General features: G+C 37.7%; 1 protein-coding gene across 2 annotated transcripts in view; it reads left to right on the top strand.

Annotated features, from left to right (window-relative positions):
- The first annotated feature begins 3,235 nt into the window (after positions 1–3,235).
- The window catches only part of LOC149800833 (neuronal acetylcholine receptor subunit alpha-10-like), an 86,091-nt gene continuing 78,784 nt past the window's right edge, over positions 3,236–10,542 (top strand). Inside the window, exon 1 of one of the 2 annotated variants that reach the window (XM_089954841.1) lies at positions 3,236–3,583. The gene's annotated coding sequence lies outside the window, so the exon portion shown is untranslated. The remainder of the gene's footprint in view (positions 3,584–10,542) is intronic. The other variant, XM_089954838.1, reaches the window with a different exon arrangement.

Here is a 10,542-nt window from a genome sequence, read left to right as displayed (position 1 = left end):
TCTCCTAAAATCCGAGAGGTCTGTTGCGTTTTGTGTTATTATATACTTTGCGATATGTTTATGTCTTATCTATGACGAAACCAGGTATCGATCAATGCTTGACGAGATGACTGTATCTATTTTCCACTGGGGTCTTTTTGTAGCTGTTGTGTTCGTTGATAACCCAAAATTTCTACAATCTGAAAGAACTCAGTATATTAAGGTGTCGTTGTTATTATCTACGTAAACCTGACCGACTATCTGATTGATTTTCTACTTATATTTCAATTAATAACAACGAGACTATTCATTTACGGTCTTCACTTTAATTTGACTGCTTCTCCATTTTCAACACATGCTGGAATCTAAACCTCTGATTGAATTTAAACAACTCCACATTAATTTGATAGATTTATGTGATTACTCCTGGAAGATCCGTTCGTTCTGCAAAGAACGCTTGTTAGCAGCAGAACTATTTACCTAGGGTTCGACAACCGGCTAATTAGGGGAAATTTACGATCGTTAGTCTCACAGCCAAGGTAAACATCCGACAAATCATTGTTGATTTTGATCCGGAAATTACTGGCGGAATTAGGCATGATTGACACAAAATTGTGTACAACAGTAAGAAATGGAAATCTATATAATTCACACACACACACACACACACACACACATATATATATATCCATACTTTCTTGGCTTTGAACACTGATTCATAATCTGAAACTAAGTATAAATTATTACATTTTTGTGTTATATATATATATATATATATATATATATATATATATATATATATATATATATATGAGTACGTATACTTAACTTTCATTGTTTGTTCGTTATTTTTTATATTTAGACTTAACCTTGTCCAAAATCAAGTTTATTTTCTGTTTGACCTGAATTATCGATATTTTTTATTATGTAAACAGTTAATTCAGAGCTAAATTATTCTCTCTGTGTGTAGGTTTAATATCAGGATCATTATTAATAGAAGTAAATATGTTTATTTGGGTCTGGGTCTAGATTATTGGAGTTCCACTACAATTTACCTGGTGTACATGACCATGTCCACGTTATATATTATAAATTTAGCAACAGACTTTCTTATAATAACCAAGATTTTATTTTGTAGACATTAATAATTCCAATTATTATAAATTGACGGCGTCTTCTATGCTATGATAGGATGTAAACAGTCACGTGATACTGATCTGGAATTTTTTACACATCGATAAATTCTGCGGACTACTTTTGATTCCCTGTTACCATATCATTTGATGTGAAGTTTTATATATATATCAACGCTTTACACCCTAATAATAATAACAACAAGCTCCCACCCACCCACTCCTGTGATTTCCAATAAAAAATGACAAGCCACAGCTTAAAATCGACCATTAGAAGTTAAAACAATGTAATTTCACAGACCTTCCTGCACTCCAACACTCACCCCTTTTGCCGAAGAAGGCATATGGCAGGCTTTAGAAGCCAATCTTCGGAAATTATTGCATTTCACCTCAACAACATGTTACAGCAGCGAATATTAAAGGTCAGGGTCATATGTCAACCAAGCGATGTCACTAAAAATGGACACACTTTTGCTTTTGAAAGATCGAAATGCGTAGAAAGTAACAACGACGTTGCTATAACAACACATGCCATACGCAAGCGTAATTTTCAGTACTAAAAAGGAATATTCCTAGTTTAACCGCAACAACCATTTTTTATATATTAAAATAATAATCATGACAGTAAATCACTGGCATGACCCGCTATAACATTCTACCACGTATCACTGTATAAAGAATCGACGAATCTTGGCTAGCGAAGATAGGGCTATGTATTATATCGCAGTTAAGAAGTTAATGAAAGAAAACTTCGATGTACATAAAAGTGAATGTTTTGTTGGTTAAACCTGCTGATCTGATGTTAGAAAGGAAGTAAATTGGAATTATAAGGATTAAATGATCATGGTTCGGTATTTATCGATGTGTAAATTTTACCTAATCACTCACAAAGTTTACATAAAGTCCTTCGGACTTTATTTTCTTTGTGAGTGATTAGGTAAAATTAACACATCGATAAATACCCAACCGTGATCATTTAATCCCGTAAGAACTTTCTAGAAGTTTACTTTCCATTAGGTAATAGTTATGTTGTTTTATAGAAAATGTTTATTGTTTCCCTGAGGTCAAGTAGAGCACGATATAATCTTGTCACCAGAAAGGTTAGGCCTACTCATTCGTGCTTAAGATCTAGCAGAATCAATTTGTATTATTTGTCCAGAAATTCATTTTGGGCTGGAATTTATTTCTTGAAATTGTACACTTGCAAATTTTTCTGGAAATACAGAGTGCTCATTAACAAAATAATATTCTTGGACAGAGGCCTTCACTGGGACTTGTAGTGAATTCAAACCTGGAATTATATTGTGTTTCAACAAATGAAAGTTGGTACAACAGCACAATACAGGCCGCTACATACACATCAACACCTTCAGCGATGGATTTAATTTGGATTTCTACTAAAGTGTATTCAGAACTTTAAATTGTTAGGACTTGTGTCTGTAATTCTATGATTATTTGTGGATTTAATTTGCAATATTGTAAGTTCTTTTTTCATTTTCACTTTGTATTCTAGGAAAATAAATTATTTGTTGAATTTTACAAAGGTTGTTGCCTTTCACTCTTTTTGTTACTTATTTTCAGAGCATAAACTCTCTCTCTCTCACTATATATATATATATATATATATATATATATATATATATATATATATATATATATATATATATATATATATATATATATATATGACAATCGGAAAAAAACTTATTATATTGAAGGATGACATTTCTAAAACAAAACGATCAGCTGGCCTGTCCCTCATTAATTATCACCGAGTCTTGAAAGAAGGCATACAATCTACAACACAGAACATTTAAGGGCATGTTTCCATCAGTGTCAAAATAGAATCTTCCCGTAACATGGCAAAAGGTCTTTGTGATTGACAGGGTTCGTTATTATTAGTATTATAAGGACTGTCATTTCCTATTGATATACAGGTAAATGTCAGTTTTCTCCTCTTTGCCACACCCACCCCACCCCACCCCACCCCATTCCCATTCTTACCATTACACCCTTCATGATATGTACAGTTTTCTTTCCCGTCCCTTGATGCATGACTCCACAATCTCGGGAAAGACCAACTGTTGTGGCAGCACTGCGGCCAATATGACCGATTTTCACTTTATCTTTAGGCCACATGACATGACGCTGGAGCAATTTTAGTATGCACTTCATATTCTTTCAGCGCTGGATCTTGCCATATTTTGTTTCAGTCGGAGGGCTGATTAAATCAGCTTTTTAGCACTCACCCATCGCTACACAAACTAGCCGTATCTTTATTTCACTGTCATTGTTTTGTCGATACTTTTAACGGCTTTGATGGAAAAGCTCTTCCTCTACACATCTGGCAAATTAGAAAGCGAACTACTTCTACAGCGCAATTCGATTTGAGAGACAGTCTGAAGAAAGGATAGCTGTTGGGCACCCATTGAGCAGTGAATTCTCAGGAATAATTTCATTCAGCACAGAACGTGAGTGTTATAATTTTGCAGTTGCTAAATCTCTTAATAATTTTGGTTCTTTTCTTTAATGCAATGATTCTCTGTAGAGAAGTTATCAAAGGCTTTTGTTAACTTTGCGGTCGCTGCGCTGAAAAATAGATTTTTGTTTTTAACTAAGATAACAACACTTGTGTTAAAGCTTATAGTCGCAATCATCATGCATTGATATATTAAGTTATATTTTCACGAGAGAGAGAGACAGAGAGAGAGAGGTACGTTGGTGTGTGTTTTGTATTTTTAACGTAGCTTTAACAATTTTTCAGTCATATCGATGCGACGTCTGCAGTGTGAGAGTTTATAGTGATGTCTAGCACTGGGACATCATGCCGGCGACATGTAGCATCATGCCCCACCCAGTTACATTATCCTGACACCAAGCCGACCAGTCCTAACACTAATTCCTCTTAATGGTGAGCGCCAAGCAAGGCAGCTGCTTGTACCATTTTTGTAAGTTTTTGATATGATTCGGCCGGGGATTAAACCTGCGACCTCCCGCATCCGAGGCAGATACTCTAACCACTAGGCCATTGGAGCGGTCGAGAGAGTGAGAGAGATTTGCTATGAATTGCCAATGGAAAGTCAAATGGAAATGATGTAACATCGAATTAATGAATGTTTATGTTGATAGACACTTACTGACTTTGAAATGTATCCGATACAAGTCCCGCATAATTTTACCTAGTGTGGATAGCTACAGAAAGAATCCCATTTTATTGGAAGTGTCATGTTGTCGCAAATGTTTGGAAACACCGATTAACATCTTCTTTAACCTAACTGGATAATATTTTATACATGTTTGTTCTGTAATGTATTGTATGACAACAAATAGTTCGGTAAAGTTTTCGTACTAGCTAATTTGATCGTTGATTTTCTTCAGTAGAAAGTTTAAGAAAATCATTTTTGCGATTAATTTAAATTTAAGATAAAGGTCTTTTCTTAGTTAGTCCTACTCTCATGCCATGATTTCAAGGTAAACTTTCCAGATAATCTGTGTCTCATTATCTTTGTTAAGATCCTAGTTGAAAGAAACCAGAGAAAGAAAGAGAGAGGGTGTTTAAACGACTGAAGTGACTCCTACCAGATCGGAACACGGTTGTAGCAGTTATCTATTGAACCAATAATCCAGTAGCGAGTCATAAACAATTCGATTAACTGAGATCATTTTCTCATCAAATCAAGTGCGGTAGATATTAGAGAAAATCTCTTGAGAGTACTGATGTACCAGTGGCGTAGCGACCGCCCAAGCAACCCCAGGAACTGCGTAACGGCGGGAAAGGGAAGGAGGGGACATTAGTGATTCTACTCGTCTTACTGATTTTACTCTTCTTAATGATTCAAATATTTGACAAAATAATCAAGTCCTTTCAATAAAAAAATAAATAAAAAAATAAGACAGAATGAGGGGAGGGGCACACAATTTATTACTACTCCACTGTGACAAATGATGCATTTTGAAATCGACTCCATTTAACTCATAAGTTTCAAGTGCCTGCCTAGGATTAAATTTTAATTTTCTTCTGTGTGTATGTGCTTGTGTATGTGCTATCGCTGTCTGTCTGTCTGTCTCTCTCTCTCTCTCGTTAGCCAGTTAGATATATAGTTTATATTTTTATTAGATAAAGAATGGAGATTTGAGACCGCGGTTATTAATCTGCTCGCGTACATCAATCGACTTTTACTGCATGCAGTTCAATACAAATCATTGTTTTTCTTCCGTCTCCCGGTTCCGTACAATCTGTGCACGAAGCAGTCGAAAATTTTCCAATTTGGCGAACACCGTCTCGAAATGCGCCGTGGCTATCGATTACTAAACATTTTTTGTCCTCCTGCGACAATTTCCGAATTGTCATGTATTCGTTTATGTAAACGCAACGAAATTATTTTTCCACCGTCGCCAGCCAAACCAGTTGCTCTCGATAAAGCTCCAACAACAAATCCTTTTAGCACACCTGTGGTAGTTGCTACAGTCTCAATTAAGGTAACACCTTAAAAAGCGGTTGCTGGTGCATCGAGTATACAAATCGCATCACCGACAAAACAACCGCGTTTGTATTTAGTGAGCGTATTGGTGTTGTTCTTTTTCAATGGTGATTTCATCTCGCAGCTGTTCTTCTATTCATGACGTCACCGCGAAGTATAATTGCTCGATAGGCAGGCATTGTCCACACATATCGCGATCGAGTACAATATATACATGTACAAGCACCTCTAACCAATTATTTTTCTTCACTGGTACAACTGTCAATCATTGAAAATAATTTCCCGGGGAATATTTATGTCTCTGGTTATTGTTTGTACGCTTCTAGGTTCACCTAAGCCTACATCGATTACACCCTTGTGATGTGCAGTCAACGATTGTTCTAGTTAGTTTTGTACACGGACAATCGCGTCTTTTCATGAATATCAGTACGACCTTTTCTTTCGATTGTTGAGGTCTTGTTGGTATGATATAATTTTTAAGAATATTTTTATCGCGGTGGATTTGTCGGTGAATATTGCTTCATCGTTGTAGAAACAGTGTATGGATGTTTTTACCTCCAACCGTGTGTTTTTGGTGCATGTGCGATGACACGGGGGGGGGGGGGGGGGGGGGGGGGGGGGGGGGGGGGGGGGGGGGGGGGGGGGGGGGGGAGGTCGATGGAGAGGTTTCTGGGTTGACAAGCCCTTCCAATCGGTTTAGCACCTTTAAATTCCATAGGATTGTCATCGTGTGGTTCTTCAGAATTCTTCACGTATATGTAATGATAAATCTAAAACACAGACTTAAGGGACGGTTAAGTTCCCGATAGGCAGATGCTGGGTCATTTTAACTGAATTTCCTCTCCGGCGATCAATGACATCGACGTTGCATATACAAAATATTCTTGAACACTGTTGTCTTTTATAGAACGCTTGTGATCATTAGCAATATTTTCATTGTACTCCATCCGTCACTGAATCTGCTCAAGATGAACAAATACCATCCAGACTCGCGCACATTTAAGATATGAAGTTTACGTCTATTAAAGCCATCAATTACAGCAAGGCAAACACGTCCGCCCTTTGCTCTGATTGCTTCTTTCCCTCATCTTACAGTGGTCAATGGAGTTACTGCACGTATTGGTGAGGGTAGCGGCAGACGTAATTATTGATACATTTCATTGAATTTTTTTAACAGAATGAAGCTAGGTTGGAATTGGATTTAGAAAAGACACTTAAAGCAATTTCGTGAATGCGATGCTTTTTTATAATATAATTTAAGGATGAACGAATCTTGCGCCATACTCTTTTGCATAAAACCAACAAAATTATACGCATAGACTTCATCAATGGATCAGATAACATGATGTCGTTCTTAAATGGAGCTAATCACAACGTCAAACGAGAATCAATGTGTGTAACTCATAAACAAATACGACTGTTATATTGATCTATCCCCATGGATGATCAAAGCATAGAATGTATACATAAATATGAACAATGAATAGATCATTGTGAGGAAATATTCAGAATCTTTCATTTTTACGGCCATGATTCAAACTACATTGCTGACTAAAGGGTTACATAATGTTTATGACAGTCGGCTAAATGGTGTGAGGCCAACTGCAGATGGCCGGCTATGTGTTTATTCAGTAATTAGACGGTTGAGTGGGGCTAGTCGCTTCAAAGGGATTTAAGTTTTTGTATCTCTAAGAAGGCCAGATTTCTGCGCTTACAGTTCAATGTGCGAAGATTTGTGCCAAGTGACGCCGACCATCAAATGAGGAGTGCCAGCCAATCAGAATTTAAAAATCTATCAGGAGGAGGAGTTAGTGTCTCAGACAGACATGGGAACAGTGAAATATCTAGCCATACCTGTGTAAAATTAATCAGTGGTTTCCTGACGTTTGAAATGTGTGGAGGATACAAGGAAGTATCGAAATGAATTCCGATCGAACGAGACTCGGAAAAGAGAAAAAGGAATTAAACTTTGAAAGAAATAGGAAGCTTCTACAGGAAGCTCCCAGGGTGCACGTGCGAGACGGTACTAAACTCTCAAGAGAGGGAAGAATTCAGTACGCGAATTAGTACAGAAAGGGGTGCAGAAGAGAGGAGTACAATGGAGTAGCACAAGAAGGGTACGGGAGAAGGAGAAATAGCACAAGAAGCAACACAGGAAGAGTGCAGGAGAGAAGAAGGGATTATAGAAGAGAAGAGAAACGAATGCAGATGAGTAGAAGGGACTAAATAAAGAATGGCATTTGTTAACCAGGTCAATTAATGTATTAATTTAGGAATGCATGGAAATGTAATTGGAAGATTATTATAAATACTAAATAAATATTTAATAATTATTGTGATTAAATTGGTCATAATTGTCATAAATGTCTACCCTTTCTGCCTGCCGTACTAGCCCTAATACGTTGCAGGGTTGTGACAATCATCAACAAGTAAGTTTCATGTATCATTGATAGTAATATTTTCACCCATATAGTTATTGTGATTAATATCGATAAGCACATGAAACAAATGTATATCGTGGCGTTTATTCGATACGATGTAACTCCGGTTCCACAGCTCCCGTCGAATGGTCAAGAAACAACCACATAGAGTACGATCCGCCCAGTCTGCCGAATGATCCATCGAGATTCTTCTTATACCCTGCAGACCCATTGGTTCCTATGCTTTGGTTCCTCGCTGCGAGTAAACCAATATCGCCAGCAAGCTAATGTCACCGATGGCCGCATCATCCGGATTACACGAGACCCAATAGAGTTCTACGACCCCCATCAAAACAGCTCTGCAGCTGAGTATTGCTTCCGTAGAGTGGACAGCTTCCTGACAAAACTCAACTGAATACAGAGAAAAGTTACTCTATAAGAACTCTGGTTGTAGTCAAATCTACGACCAGATAACTGGTTACTGGGTTTCTCACTGCAGGCACTTTTCGTGTGCAGCAGTGGGTAAACCGATCTTAGTATTTTATCATAAAAACAGAGGTAAAAAGTCAACCACCCACGGGCAACGTTGTACGCGGCGATGACAATAAATAAAAAGCAATTACGTGCCACACATGTGTCTTTTATTTCCTCGTTCTTAGTGAAGTCGGAAAGGCATCCCGCGACGGCTCCTCGCGGCATCAAAACAAAGTCTTTTTTTGCCCAAGTTGTTTATTTGCAGTTTCCTAGCTCTTTTGGGTCTACGTCAATAACACCCCGGTTGGTCAATTCGGTCAAATCTATCGACACTCACTAGCTGCTGCCAACTCGTGAATTTATTTTTGGCTGTTTTGAAATGGTGCATCTGTGTTGGTGCCAGCATCAGTGGTTGTTCCTGGATAACATGGCCTGGGACAGTTTCAAATGCTGGATAACATGGCCTGGGACAGTTTCAAATGATGGTTGACGGTTGTTTTTCAAACGCGGCGAAGTACATTTTTAGTTAACTTGACAAGTTTATGTTGGTTCGACTACTGACTGCCTAAACAGGTCCAGGTGTCACTACGCAAATTGATCAATTAAGTATACGTAGTGAAGCCTGCTGAGAAATCTGCAGACACATGTCGATGTTCTGATCCCGGCCCATGCACGACCATAGCTTGTGATATGCACGTGCGACTTGATTGGCTTTGCAATCGAGCAAATTTCTTAGGACGATTCCTGATATCCGTTTAACTGCAGAGAAACGTCAGGCACATCTAACTTGTCAAATAGCATTACCCTGCGGACATCTCTGCAAAAAGTAAATATGTGACTAAGTGGAATCATTCAAGACAACAGCATGTGGGTCCCTTAAAGCATCCAGCGTAAGATGACATATGATTTGTTTCATATGATATGCATGATCGGATGCATCTTTAACCAGCATCAAAGTTCGGCTATTGGATCTCGCACTATGGTCGCTGTAACAGATGAGTCCCAATATCGTCGTAGCAACGCCGACGTAATCCAAACATGTTTCGATTTCATTTCCCTCGATGAGCTATCGTGCGCTGTTGAGCAAAGCCATGATGCTGATGTTGACAAGTGAAACCTTTTTATTGGCGCCGTAATTGTTATTGTTGGCAGGTAAAATTTCCCCTTAATGTCCGTAAAGGCCTCACACAGGAGAAAACATCTAGACGTCTGCAAAATTCACGCTGTTACAATTTTTGATGGTGTATGAGCATAATAAACACAAACAGGTATGAATGGATTTTTGTCAAACCTATTTTATGGATATATCTGAAGAATACCTTGATCGATACTGGTTCAATAAATTGTTTGTTCAATAAAATATTAATGAAAGATCAAAGCATATGAGTATACCTTTACAAATCTGTCACAGCTTCCAATATCTTCTGTTCAAGATATGAGATTGAAGCCAAAATGACAAAACATATTTTTGTCCTGCACCTATGATATATAAATGTTTACTCAGAATTATTAAAAATACTTTTATTGCAAATTTGATATGTTGAAACGATAAAAGGAGTGAATAAACAGACATTTTGTGAATTCCGGAAAGTGCTTGTGGGCCAGTAAAGAGTTTGTTCCTTGGGGACTTTTGTTAACATAGTCTGTTTTGGTGAAAATACTATTAGCCAAATGACGCAAAGAACTTATGATATTGACAAACAAATACTTAGATGTTCATATTTATATGTTTATATAATGTACTTGGATATACCTTCATGTCTCTCGGGCAATTTTTTTCCTCGATGTTTGAACTCAATCAACATTTAACTTCATGGTGACTGTTGGGGTGTGGACGTTTCGAGAATCATTCTTTAACTACACATTCGTTGGGCTAGGTCACATGAATAGGCCAAAGCGACGCAAAATGAGTAGTGTATTCTGTCACGTGGGGTTTATTGCGAAGTAAAGTCGCAGTAGACAGCGTATATAAAGGGAAGACTTAGAAATCGGTTTCATTCCGATTTAGGAGTCATTCTCAGTTCTTGTGCTCCTGTTATAATTCTGCAGACGTGT

Source organism: Sinohyriopsis cumingii, chromosome 4 (genome assembly GCF_028554795.1).
Source record: "Sinohyriopsis cumingii isolate HCF-2022 chromosome 4, ASM2855479v2, whole genome shotgun sequence".
In the NCBI taxonomy this organism is placed as follows: domain Eukaryota; kingdom Metazoa; phylum Mollusca; class Bivalvia; order Unionida; family Unionidae; genus Sinohyriopsis; species Sinohyriopsis cumingii.
The sequence above is the reverse complement of the archived record's forward strand: the minus strand, read 5'-3'. Positions and strand labels throughout refer to the sequence as shown.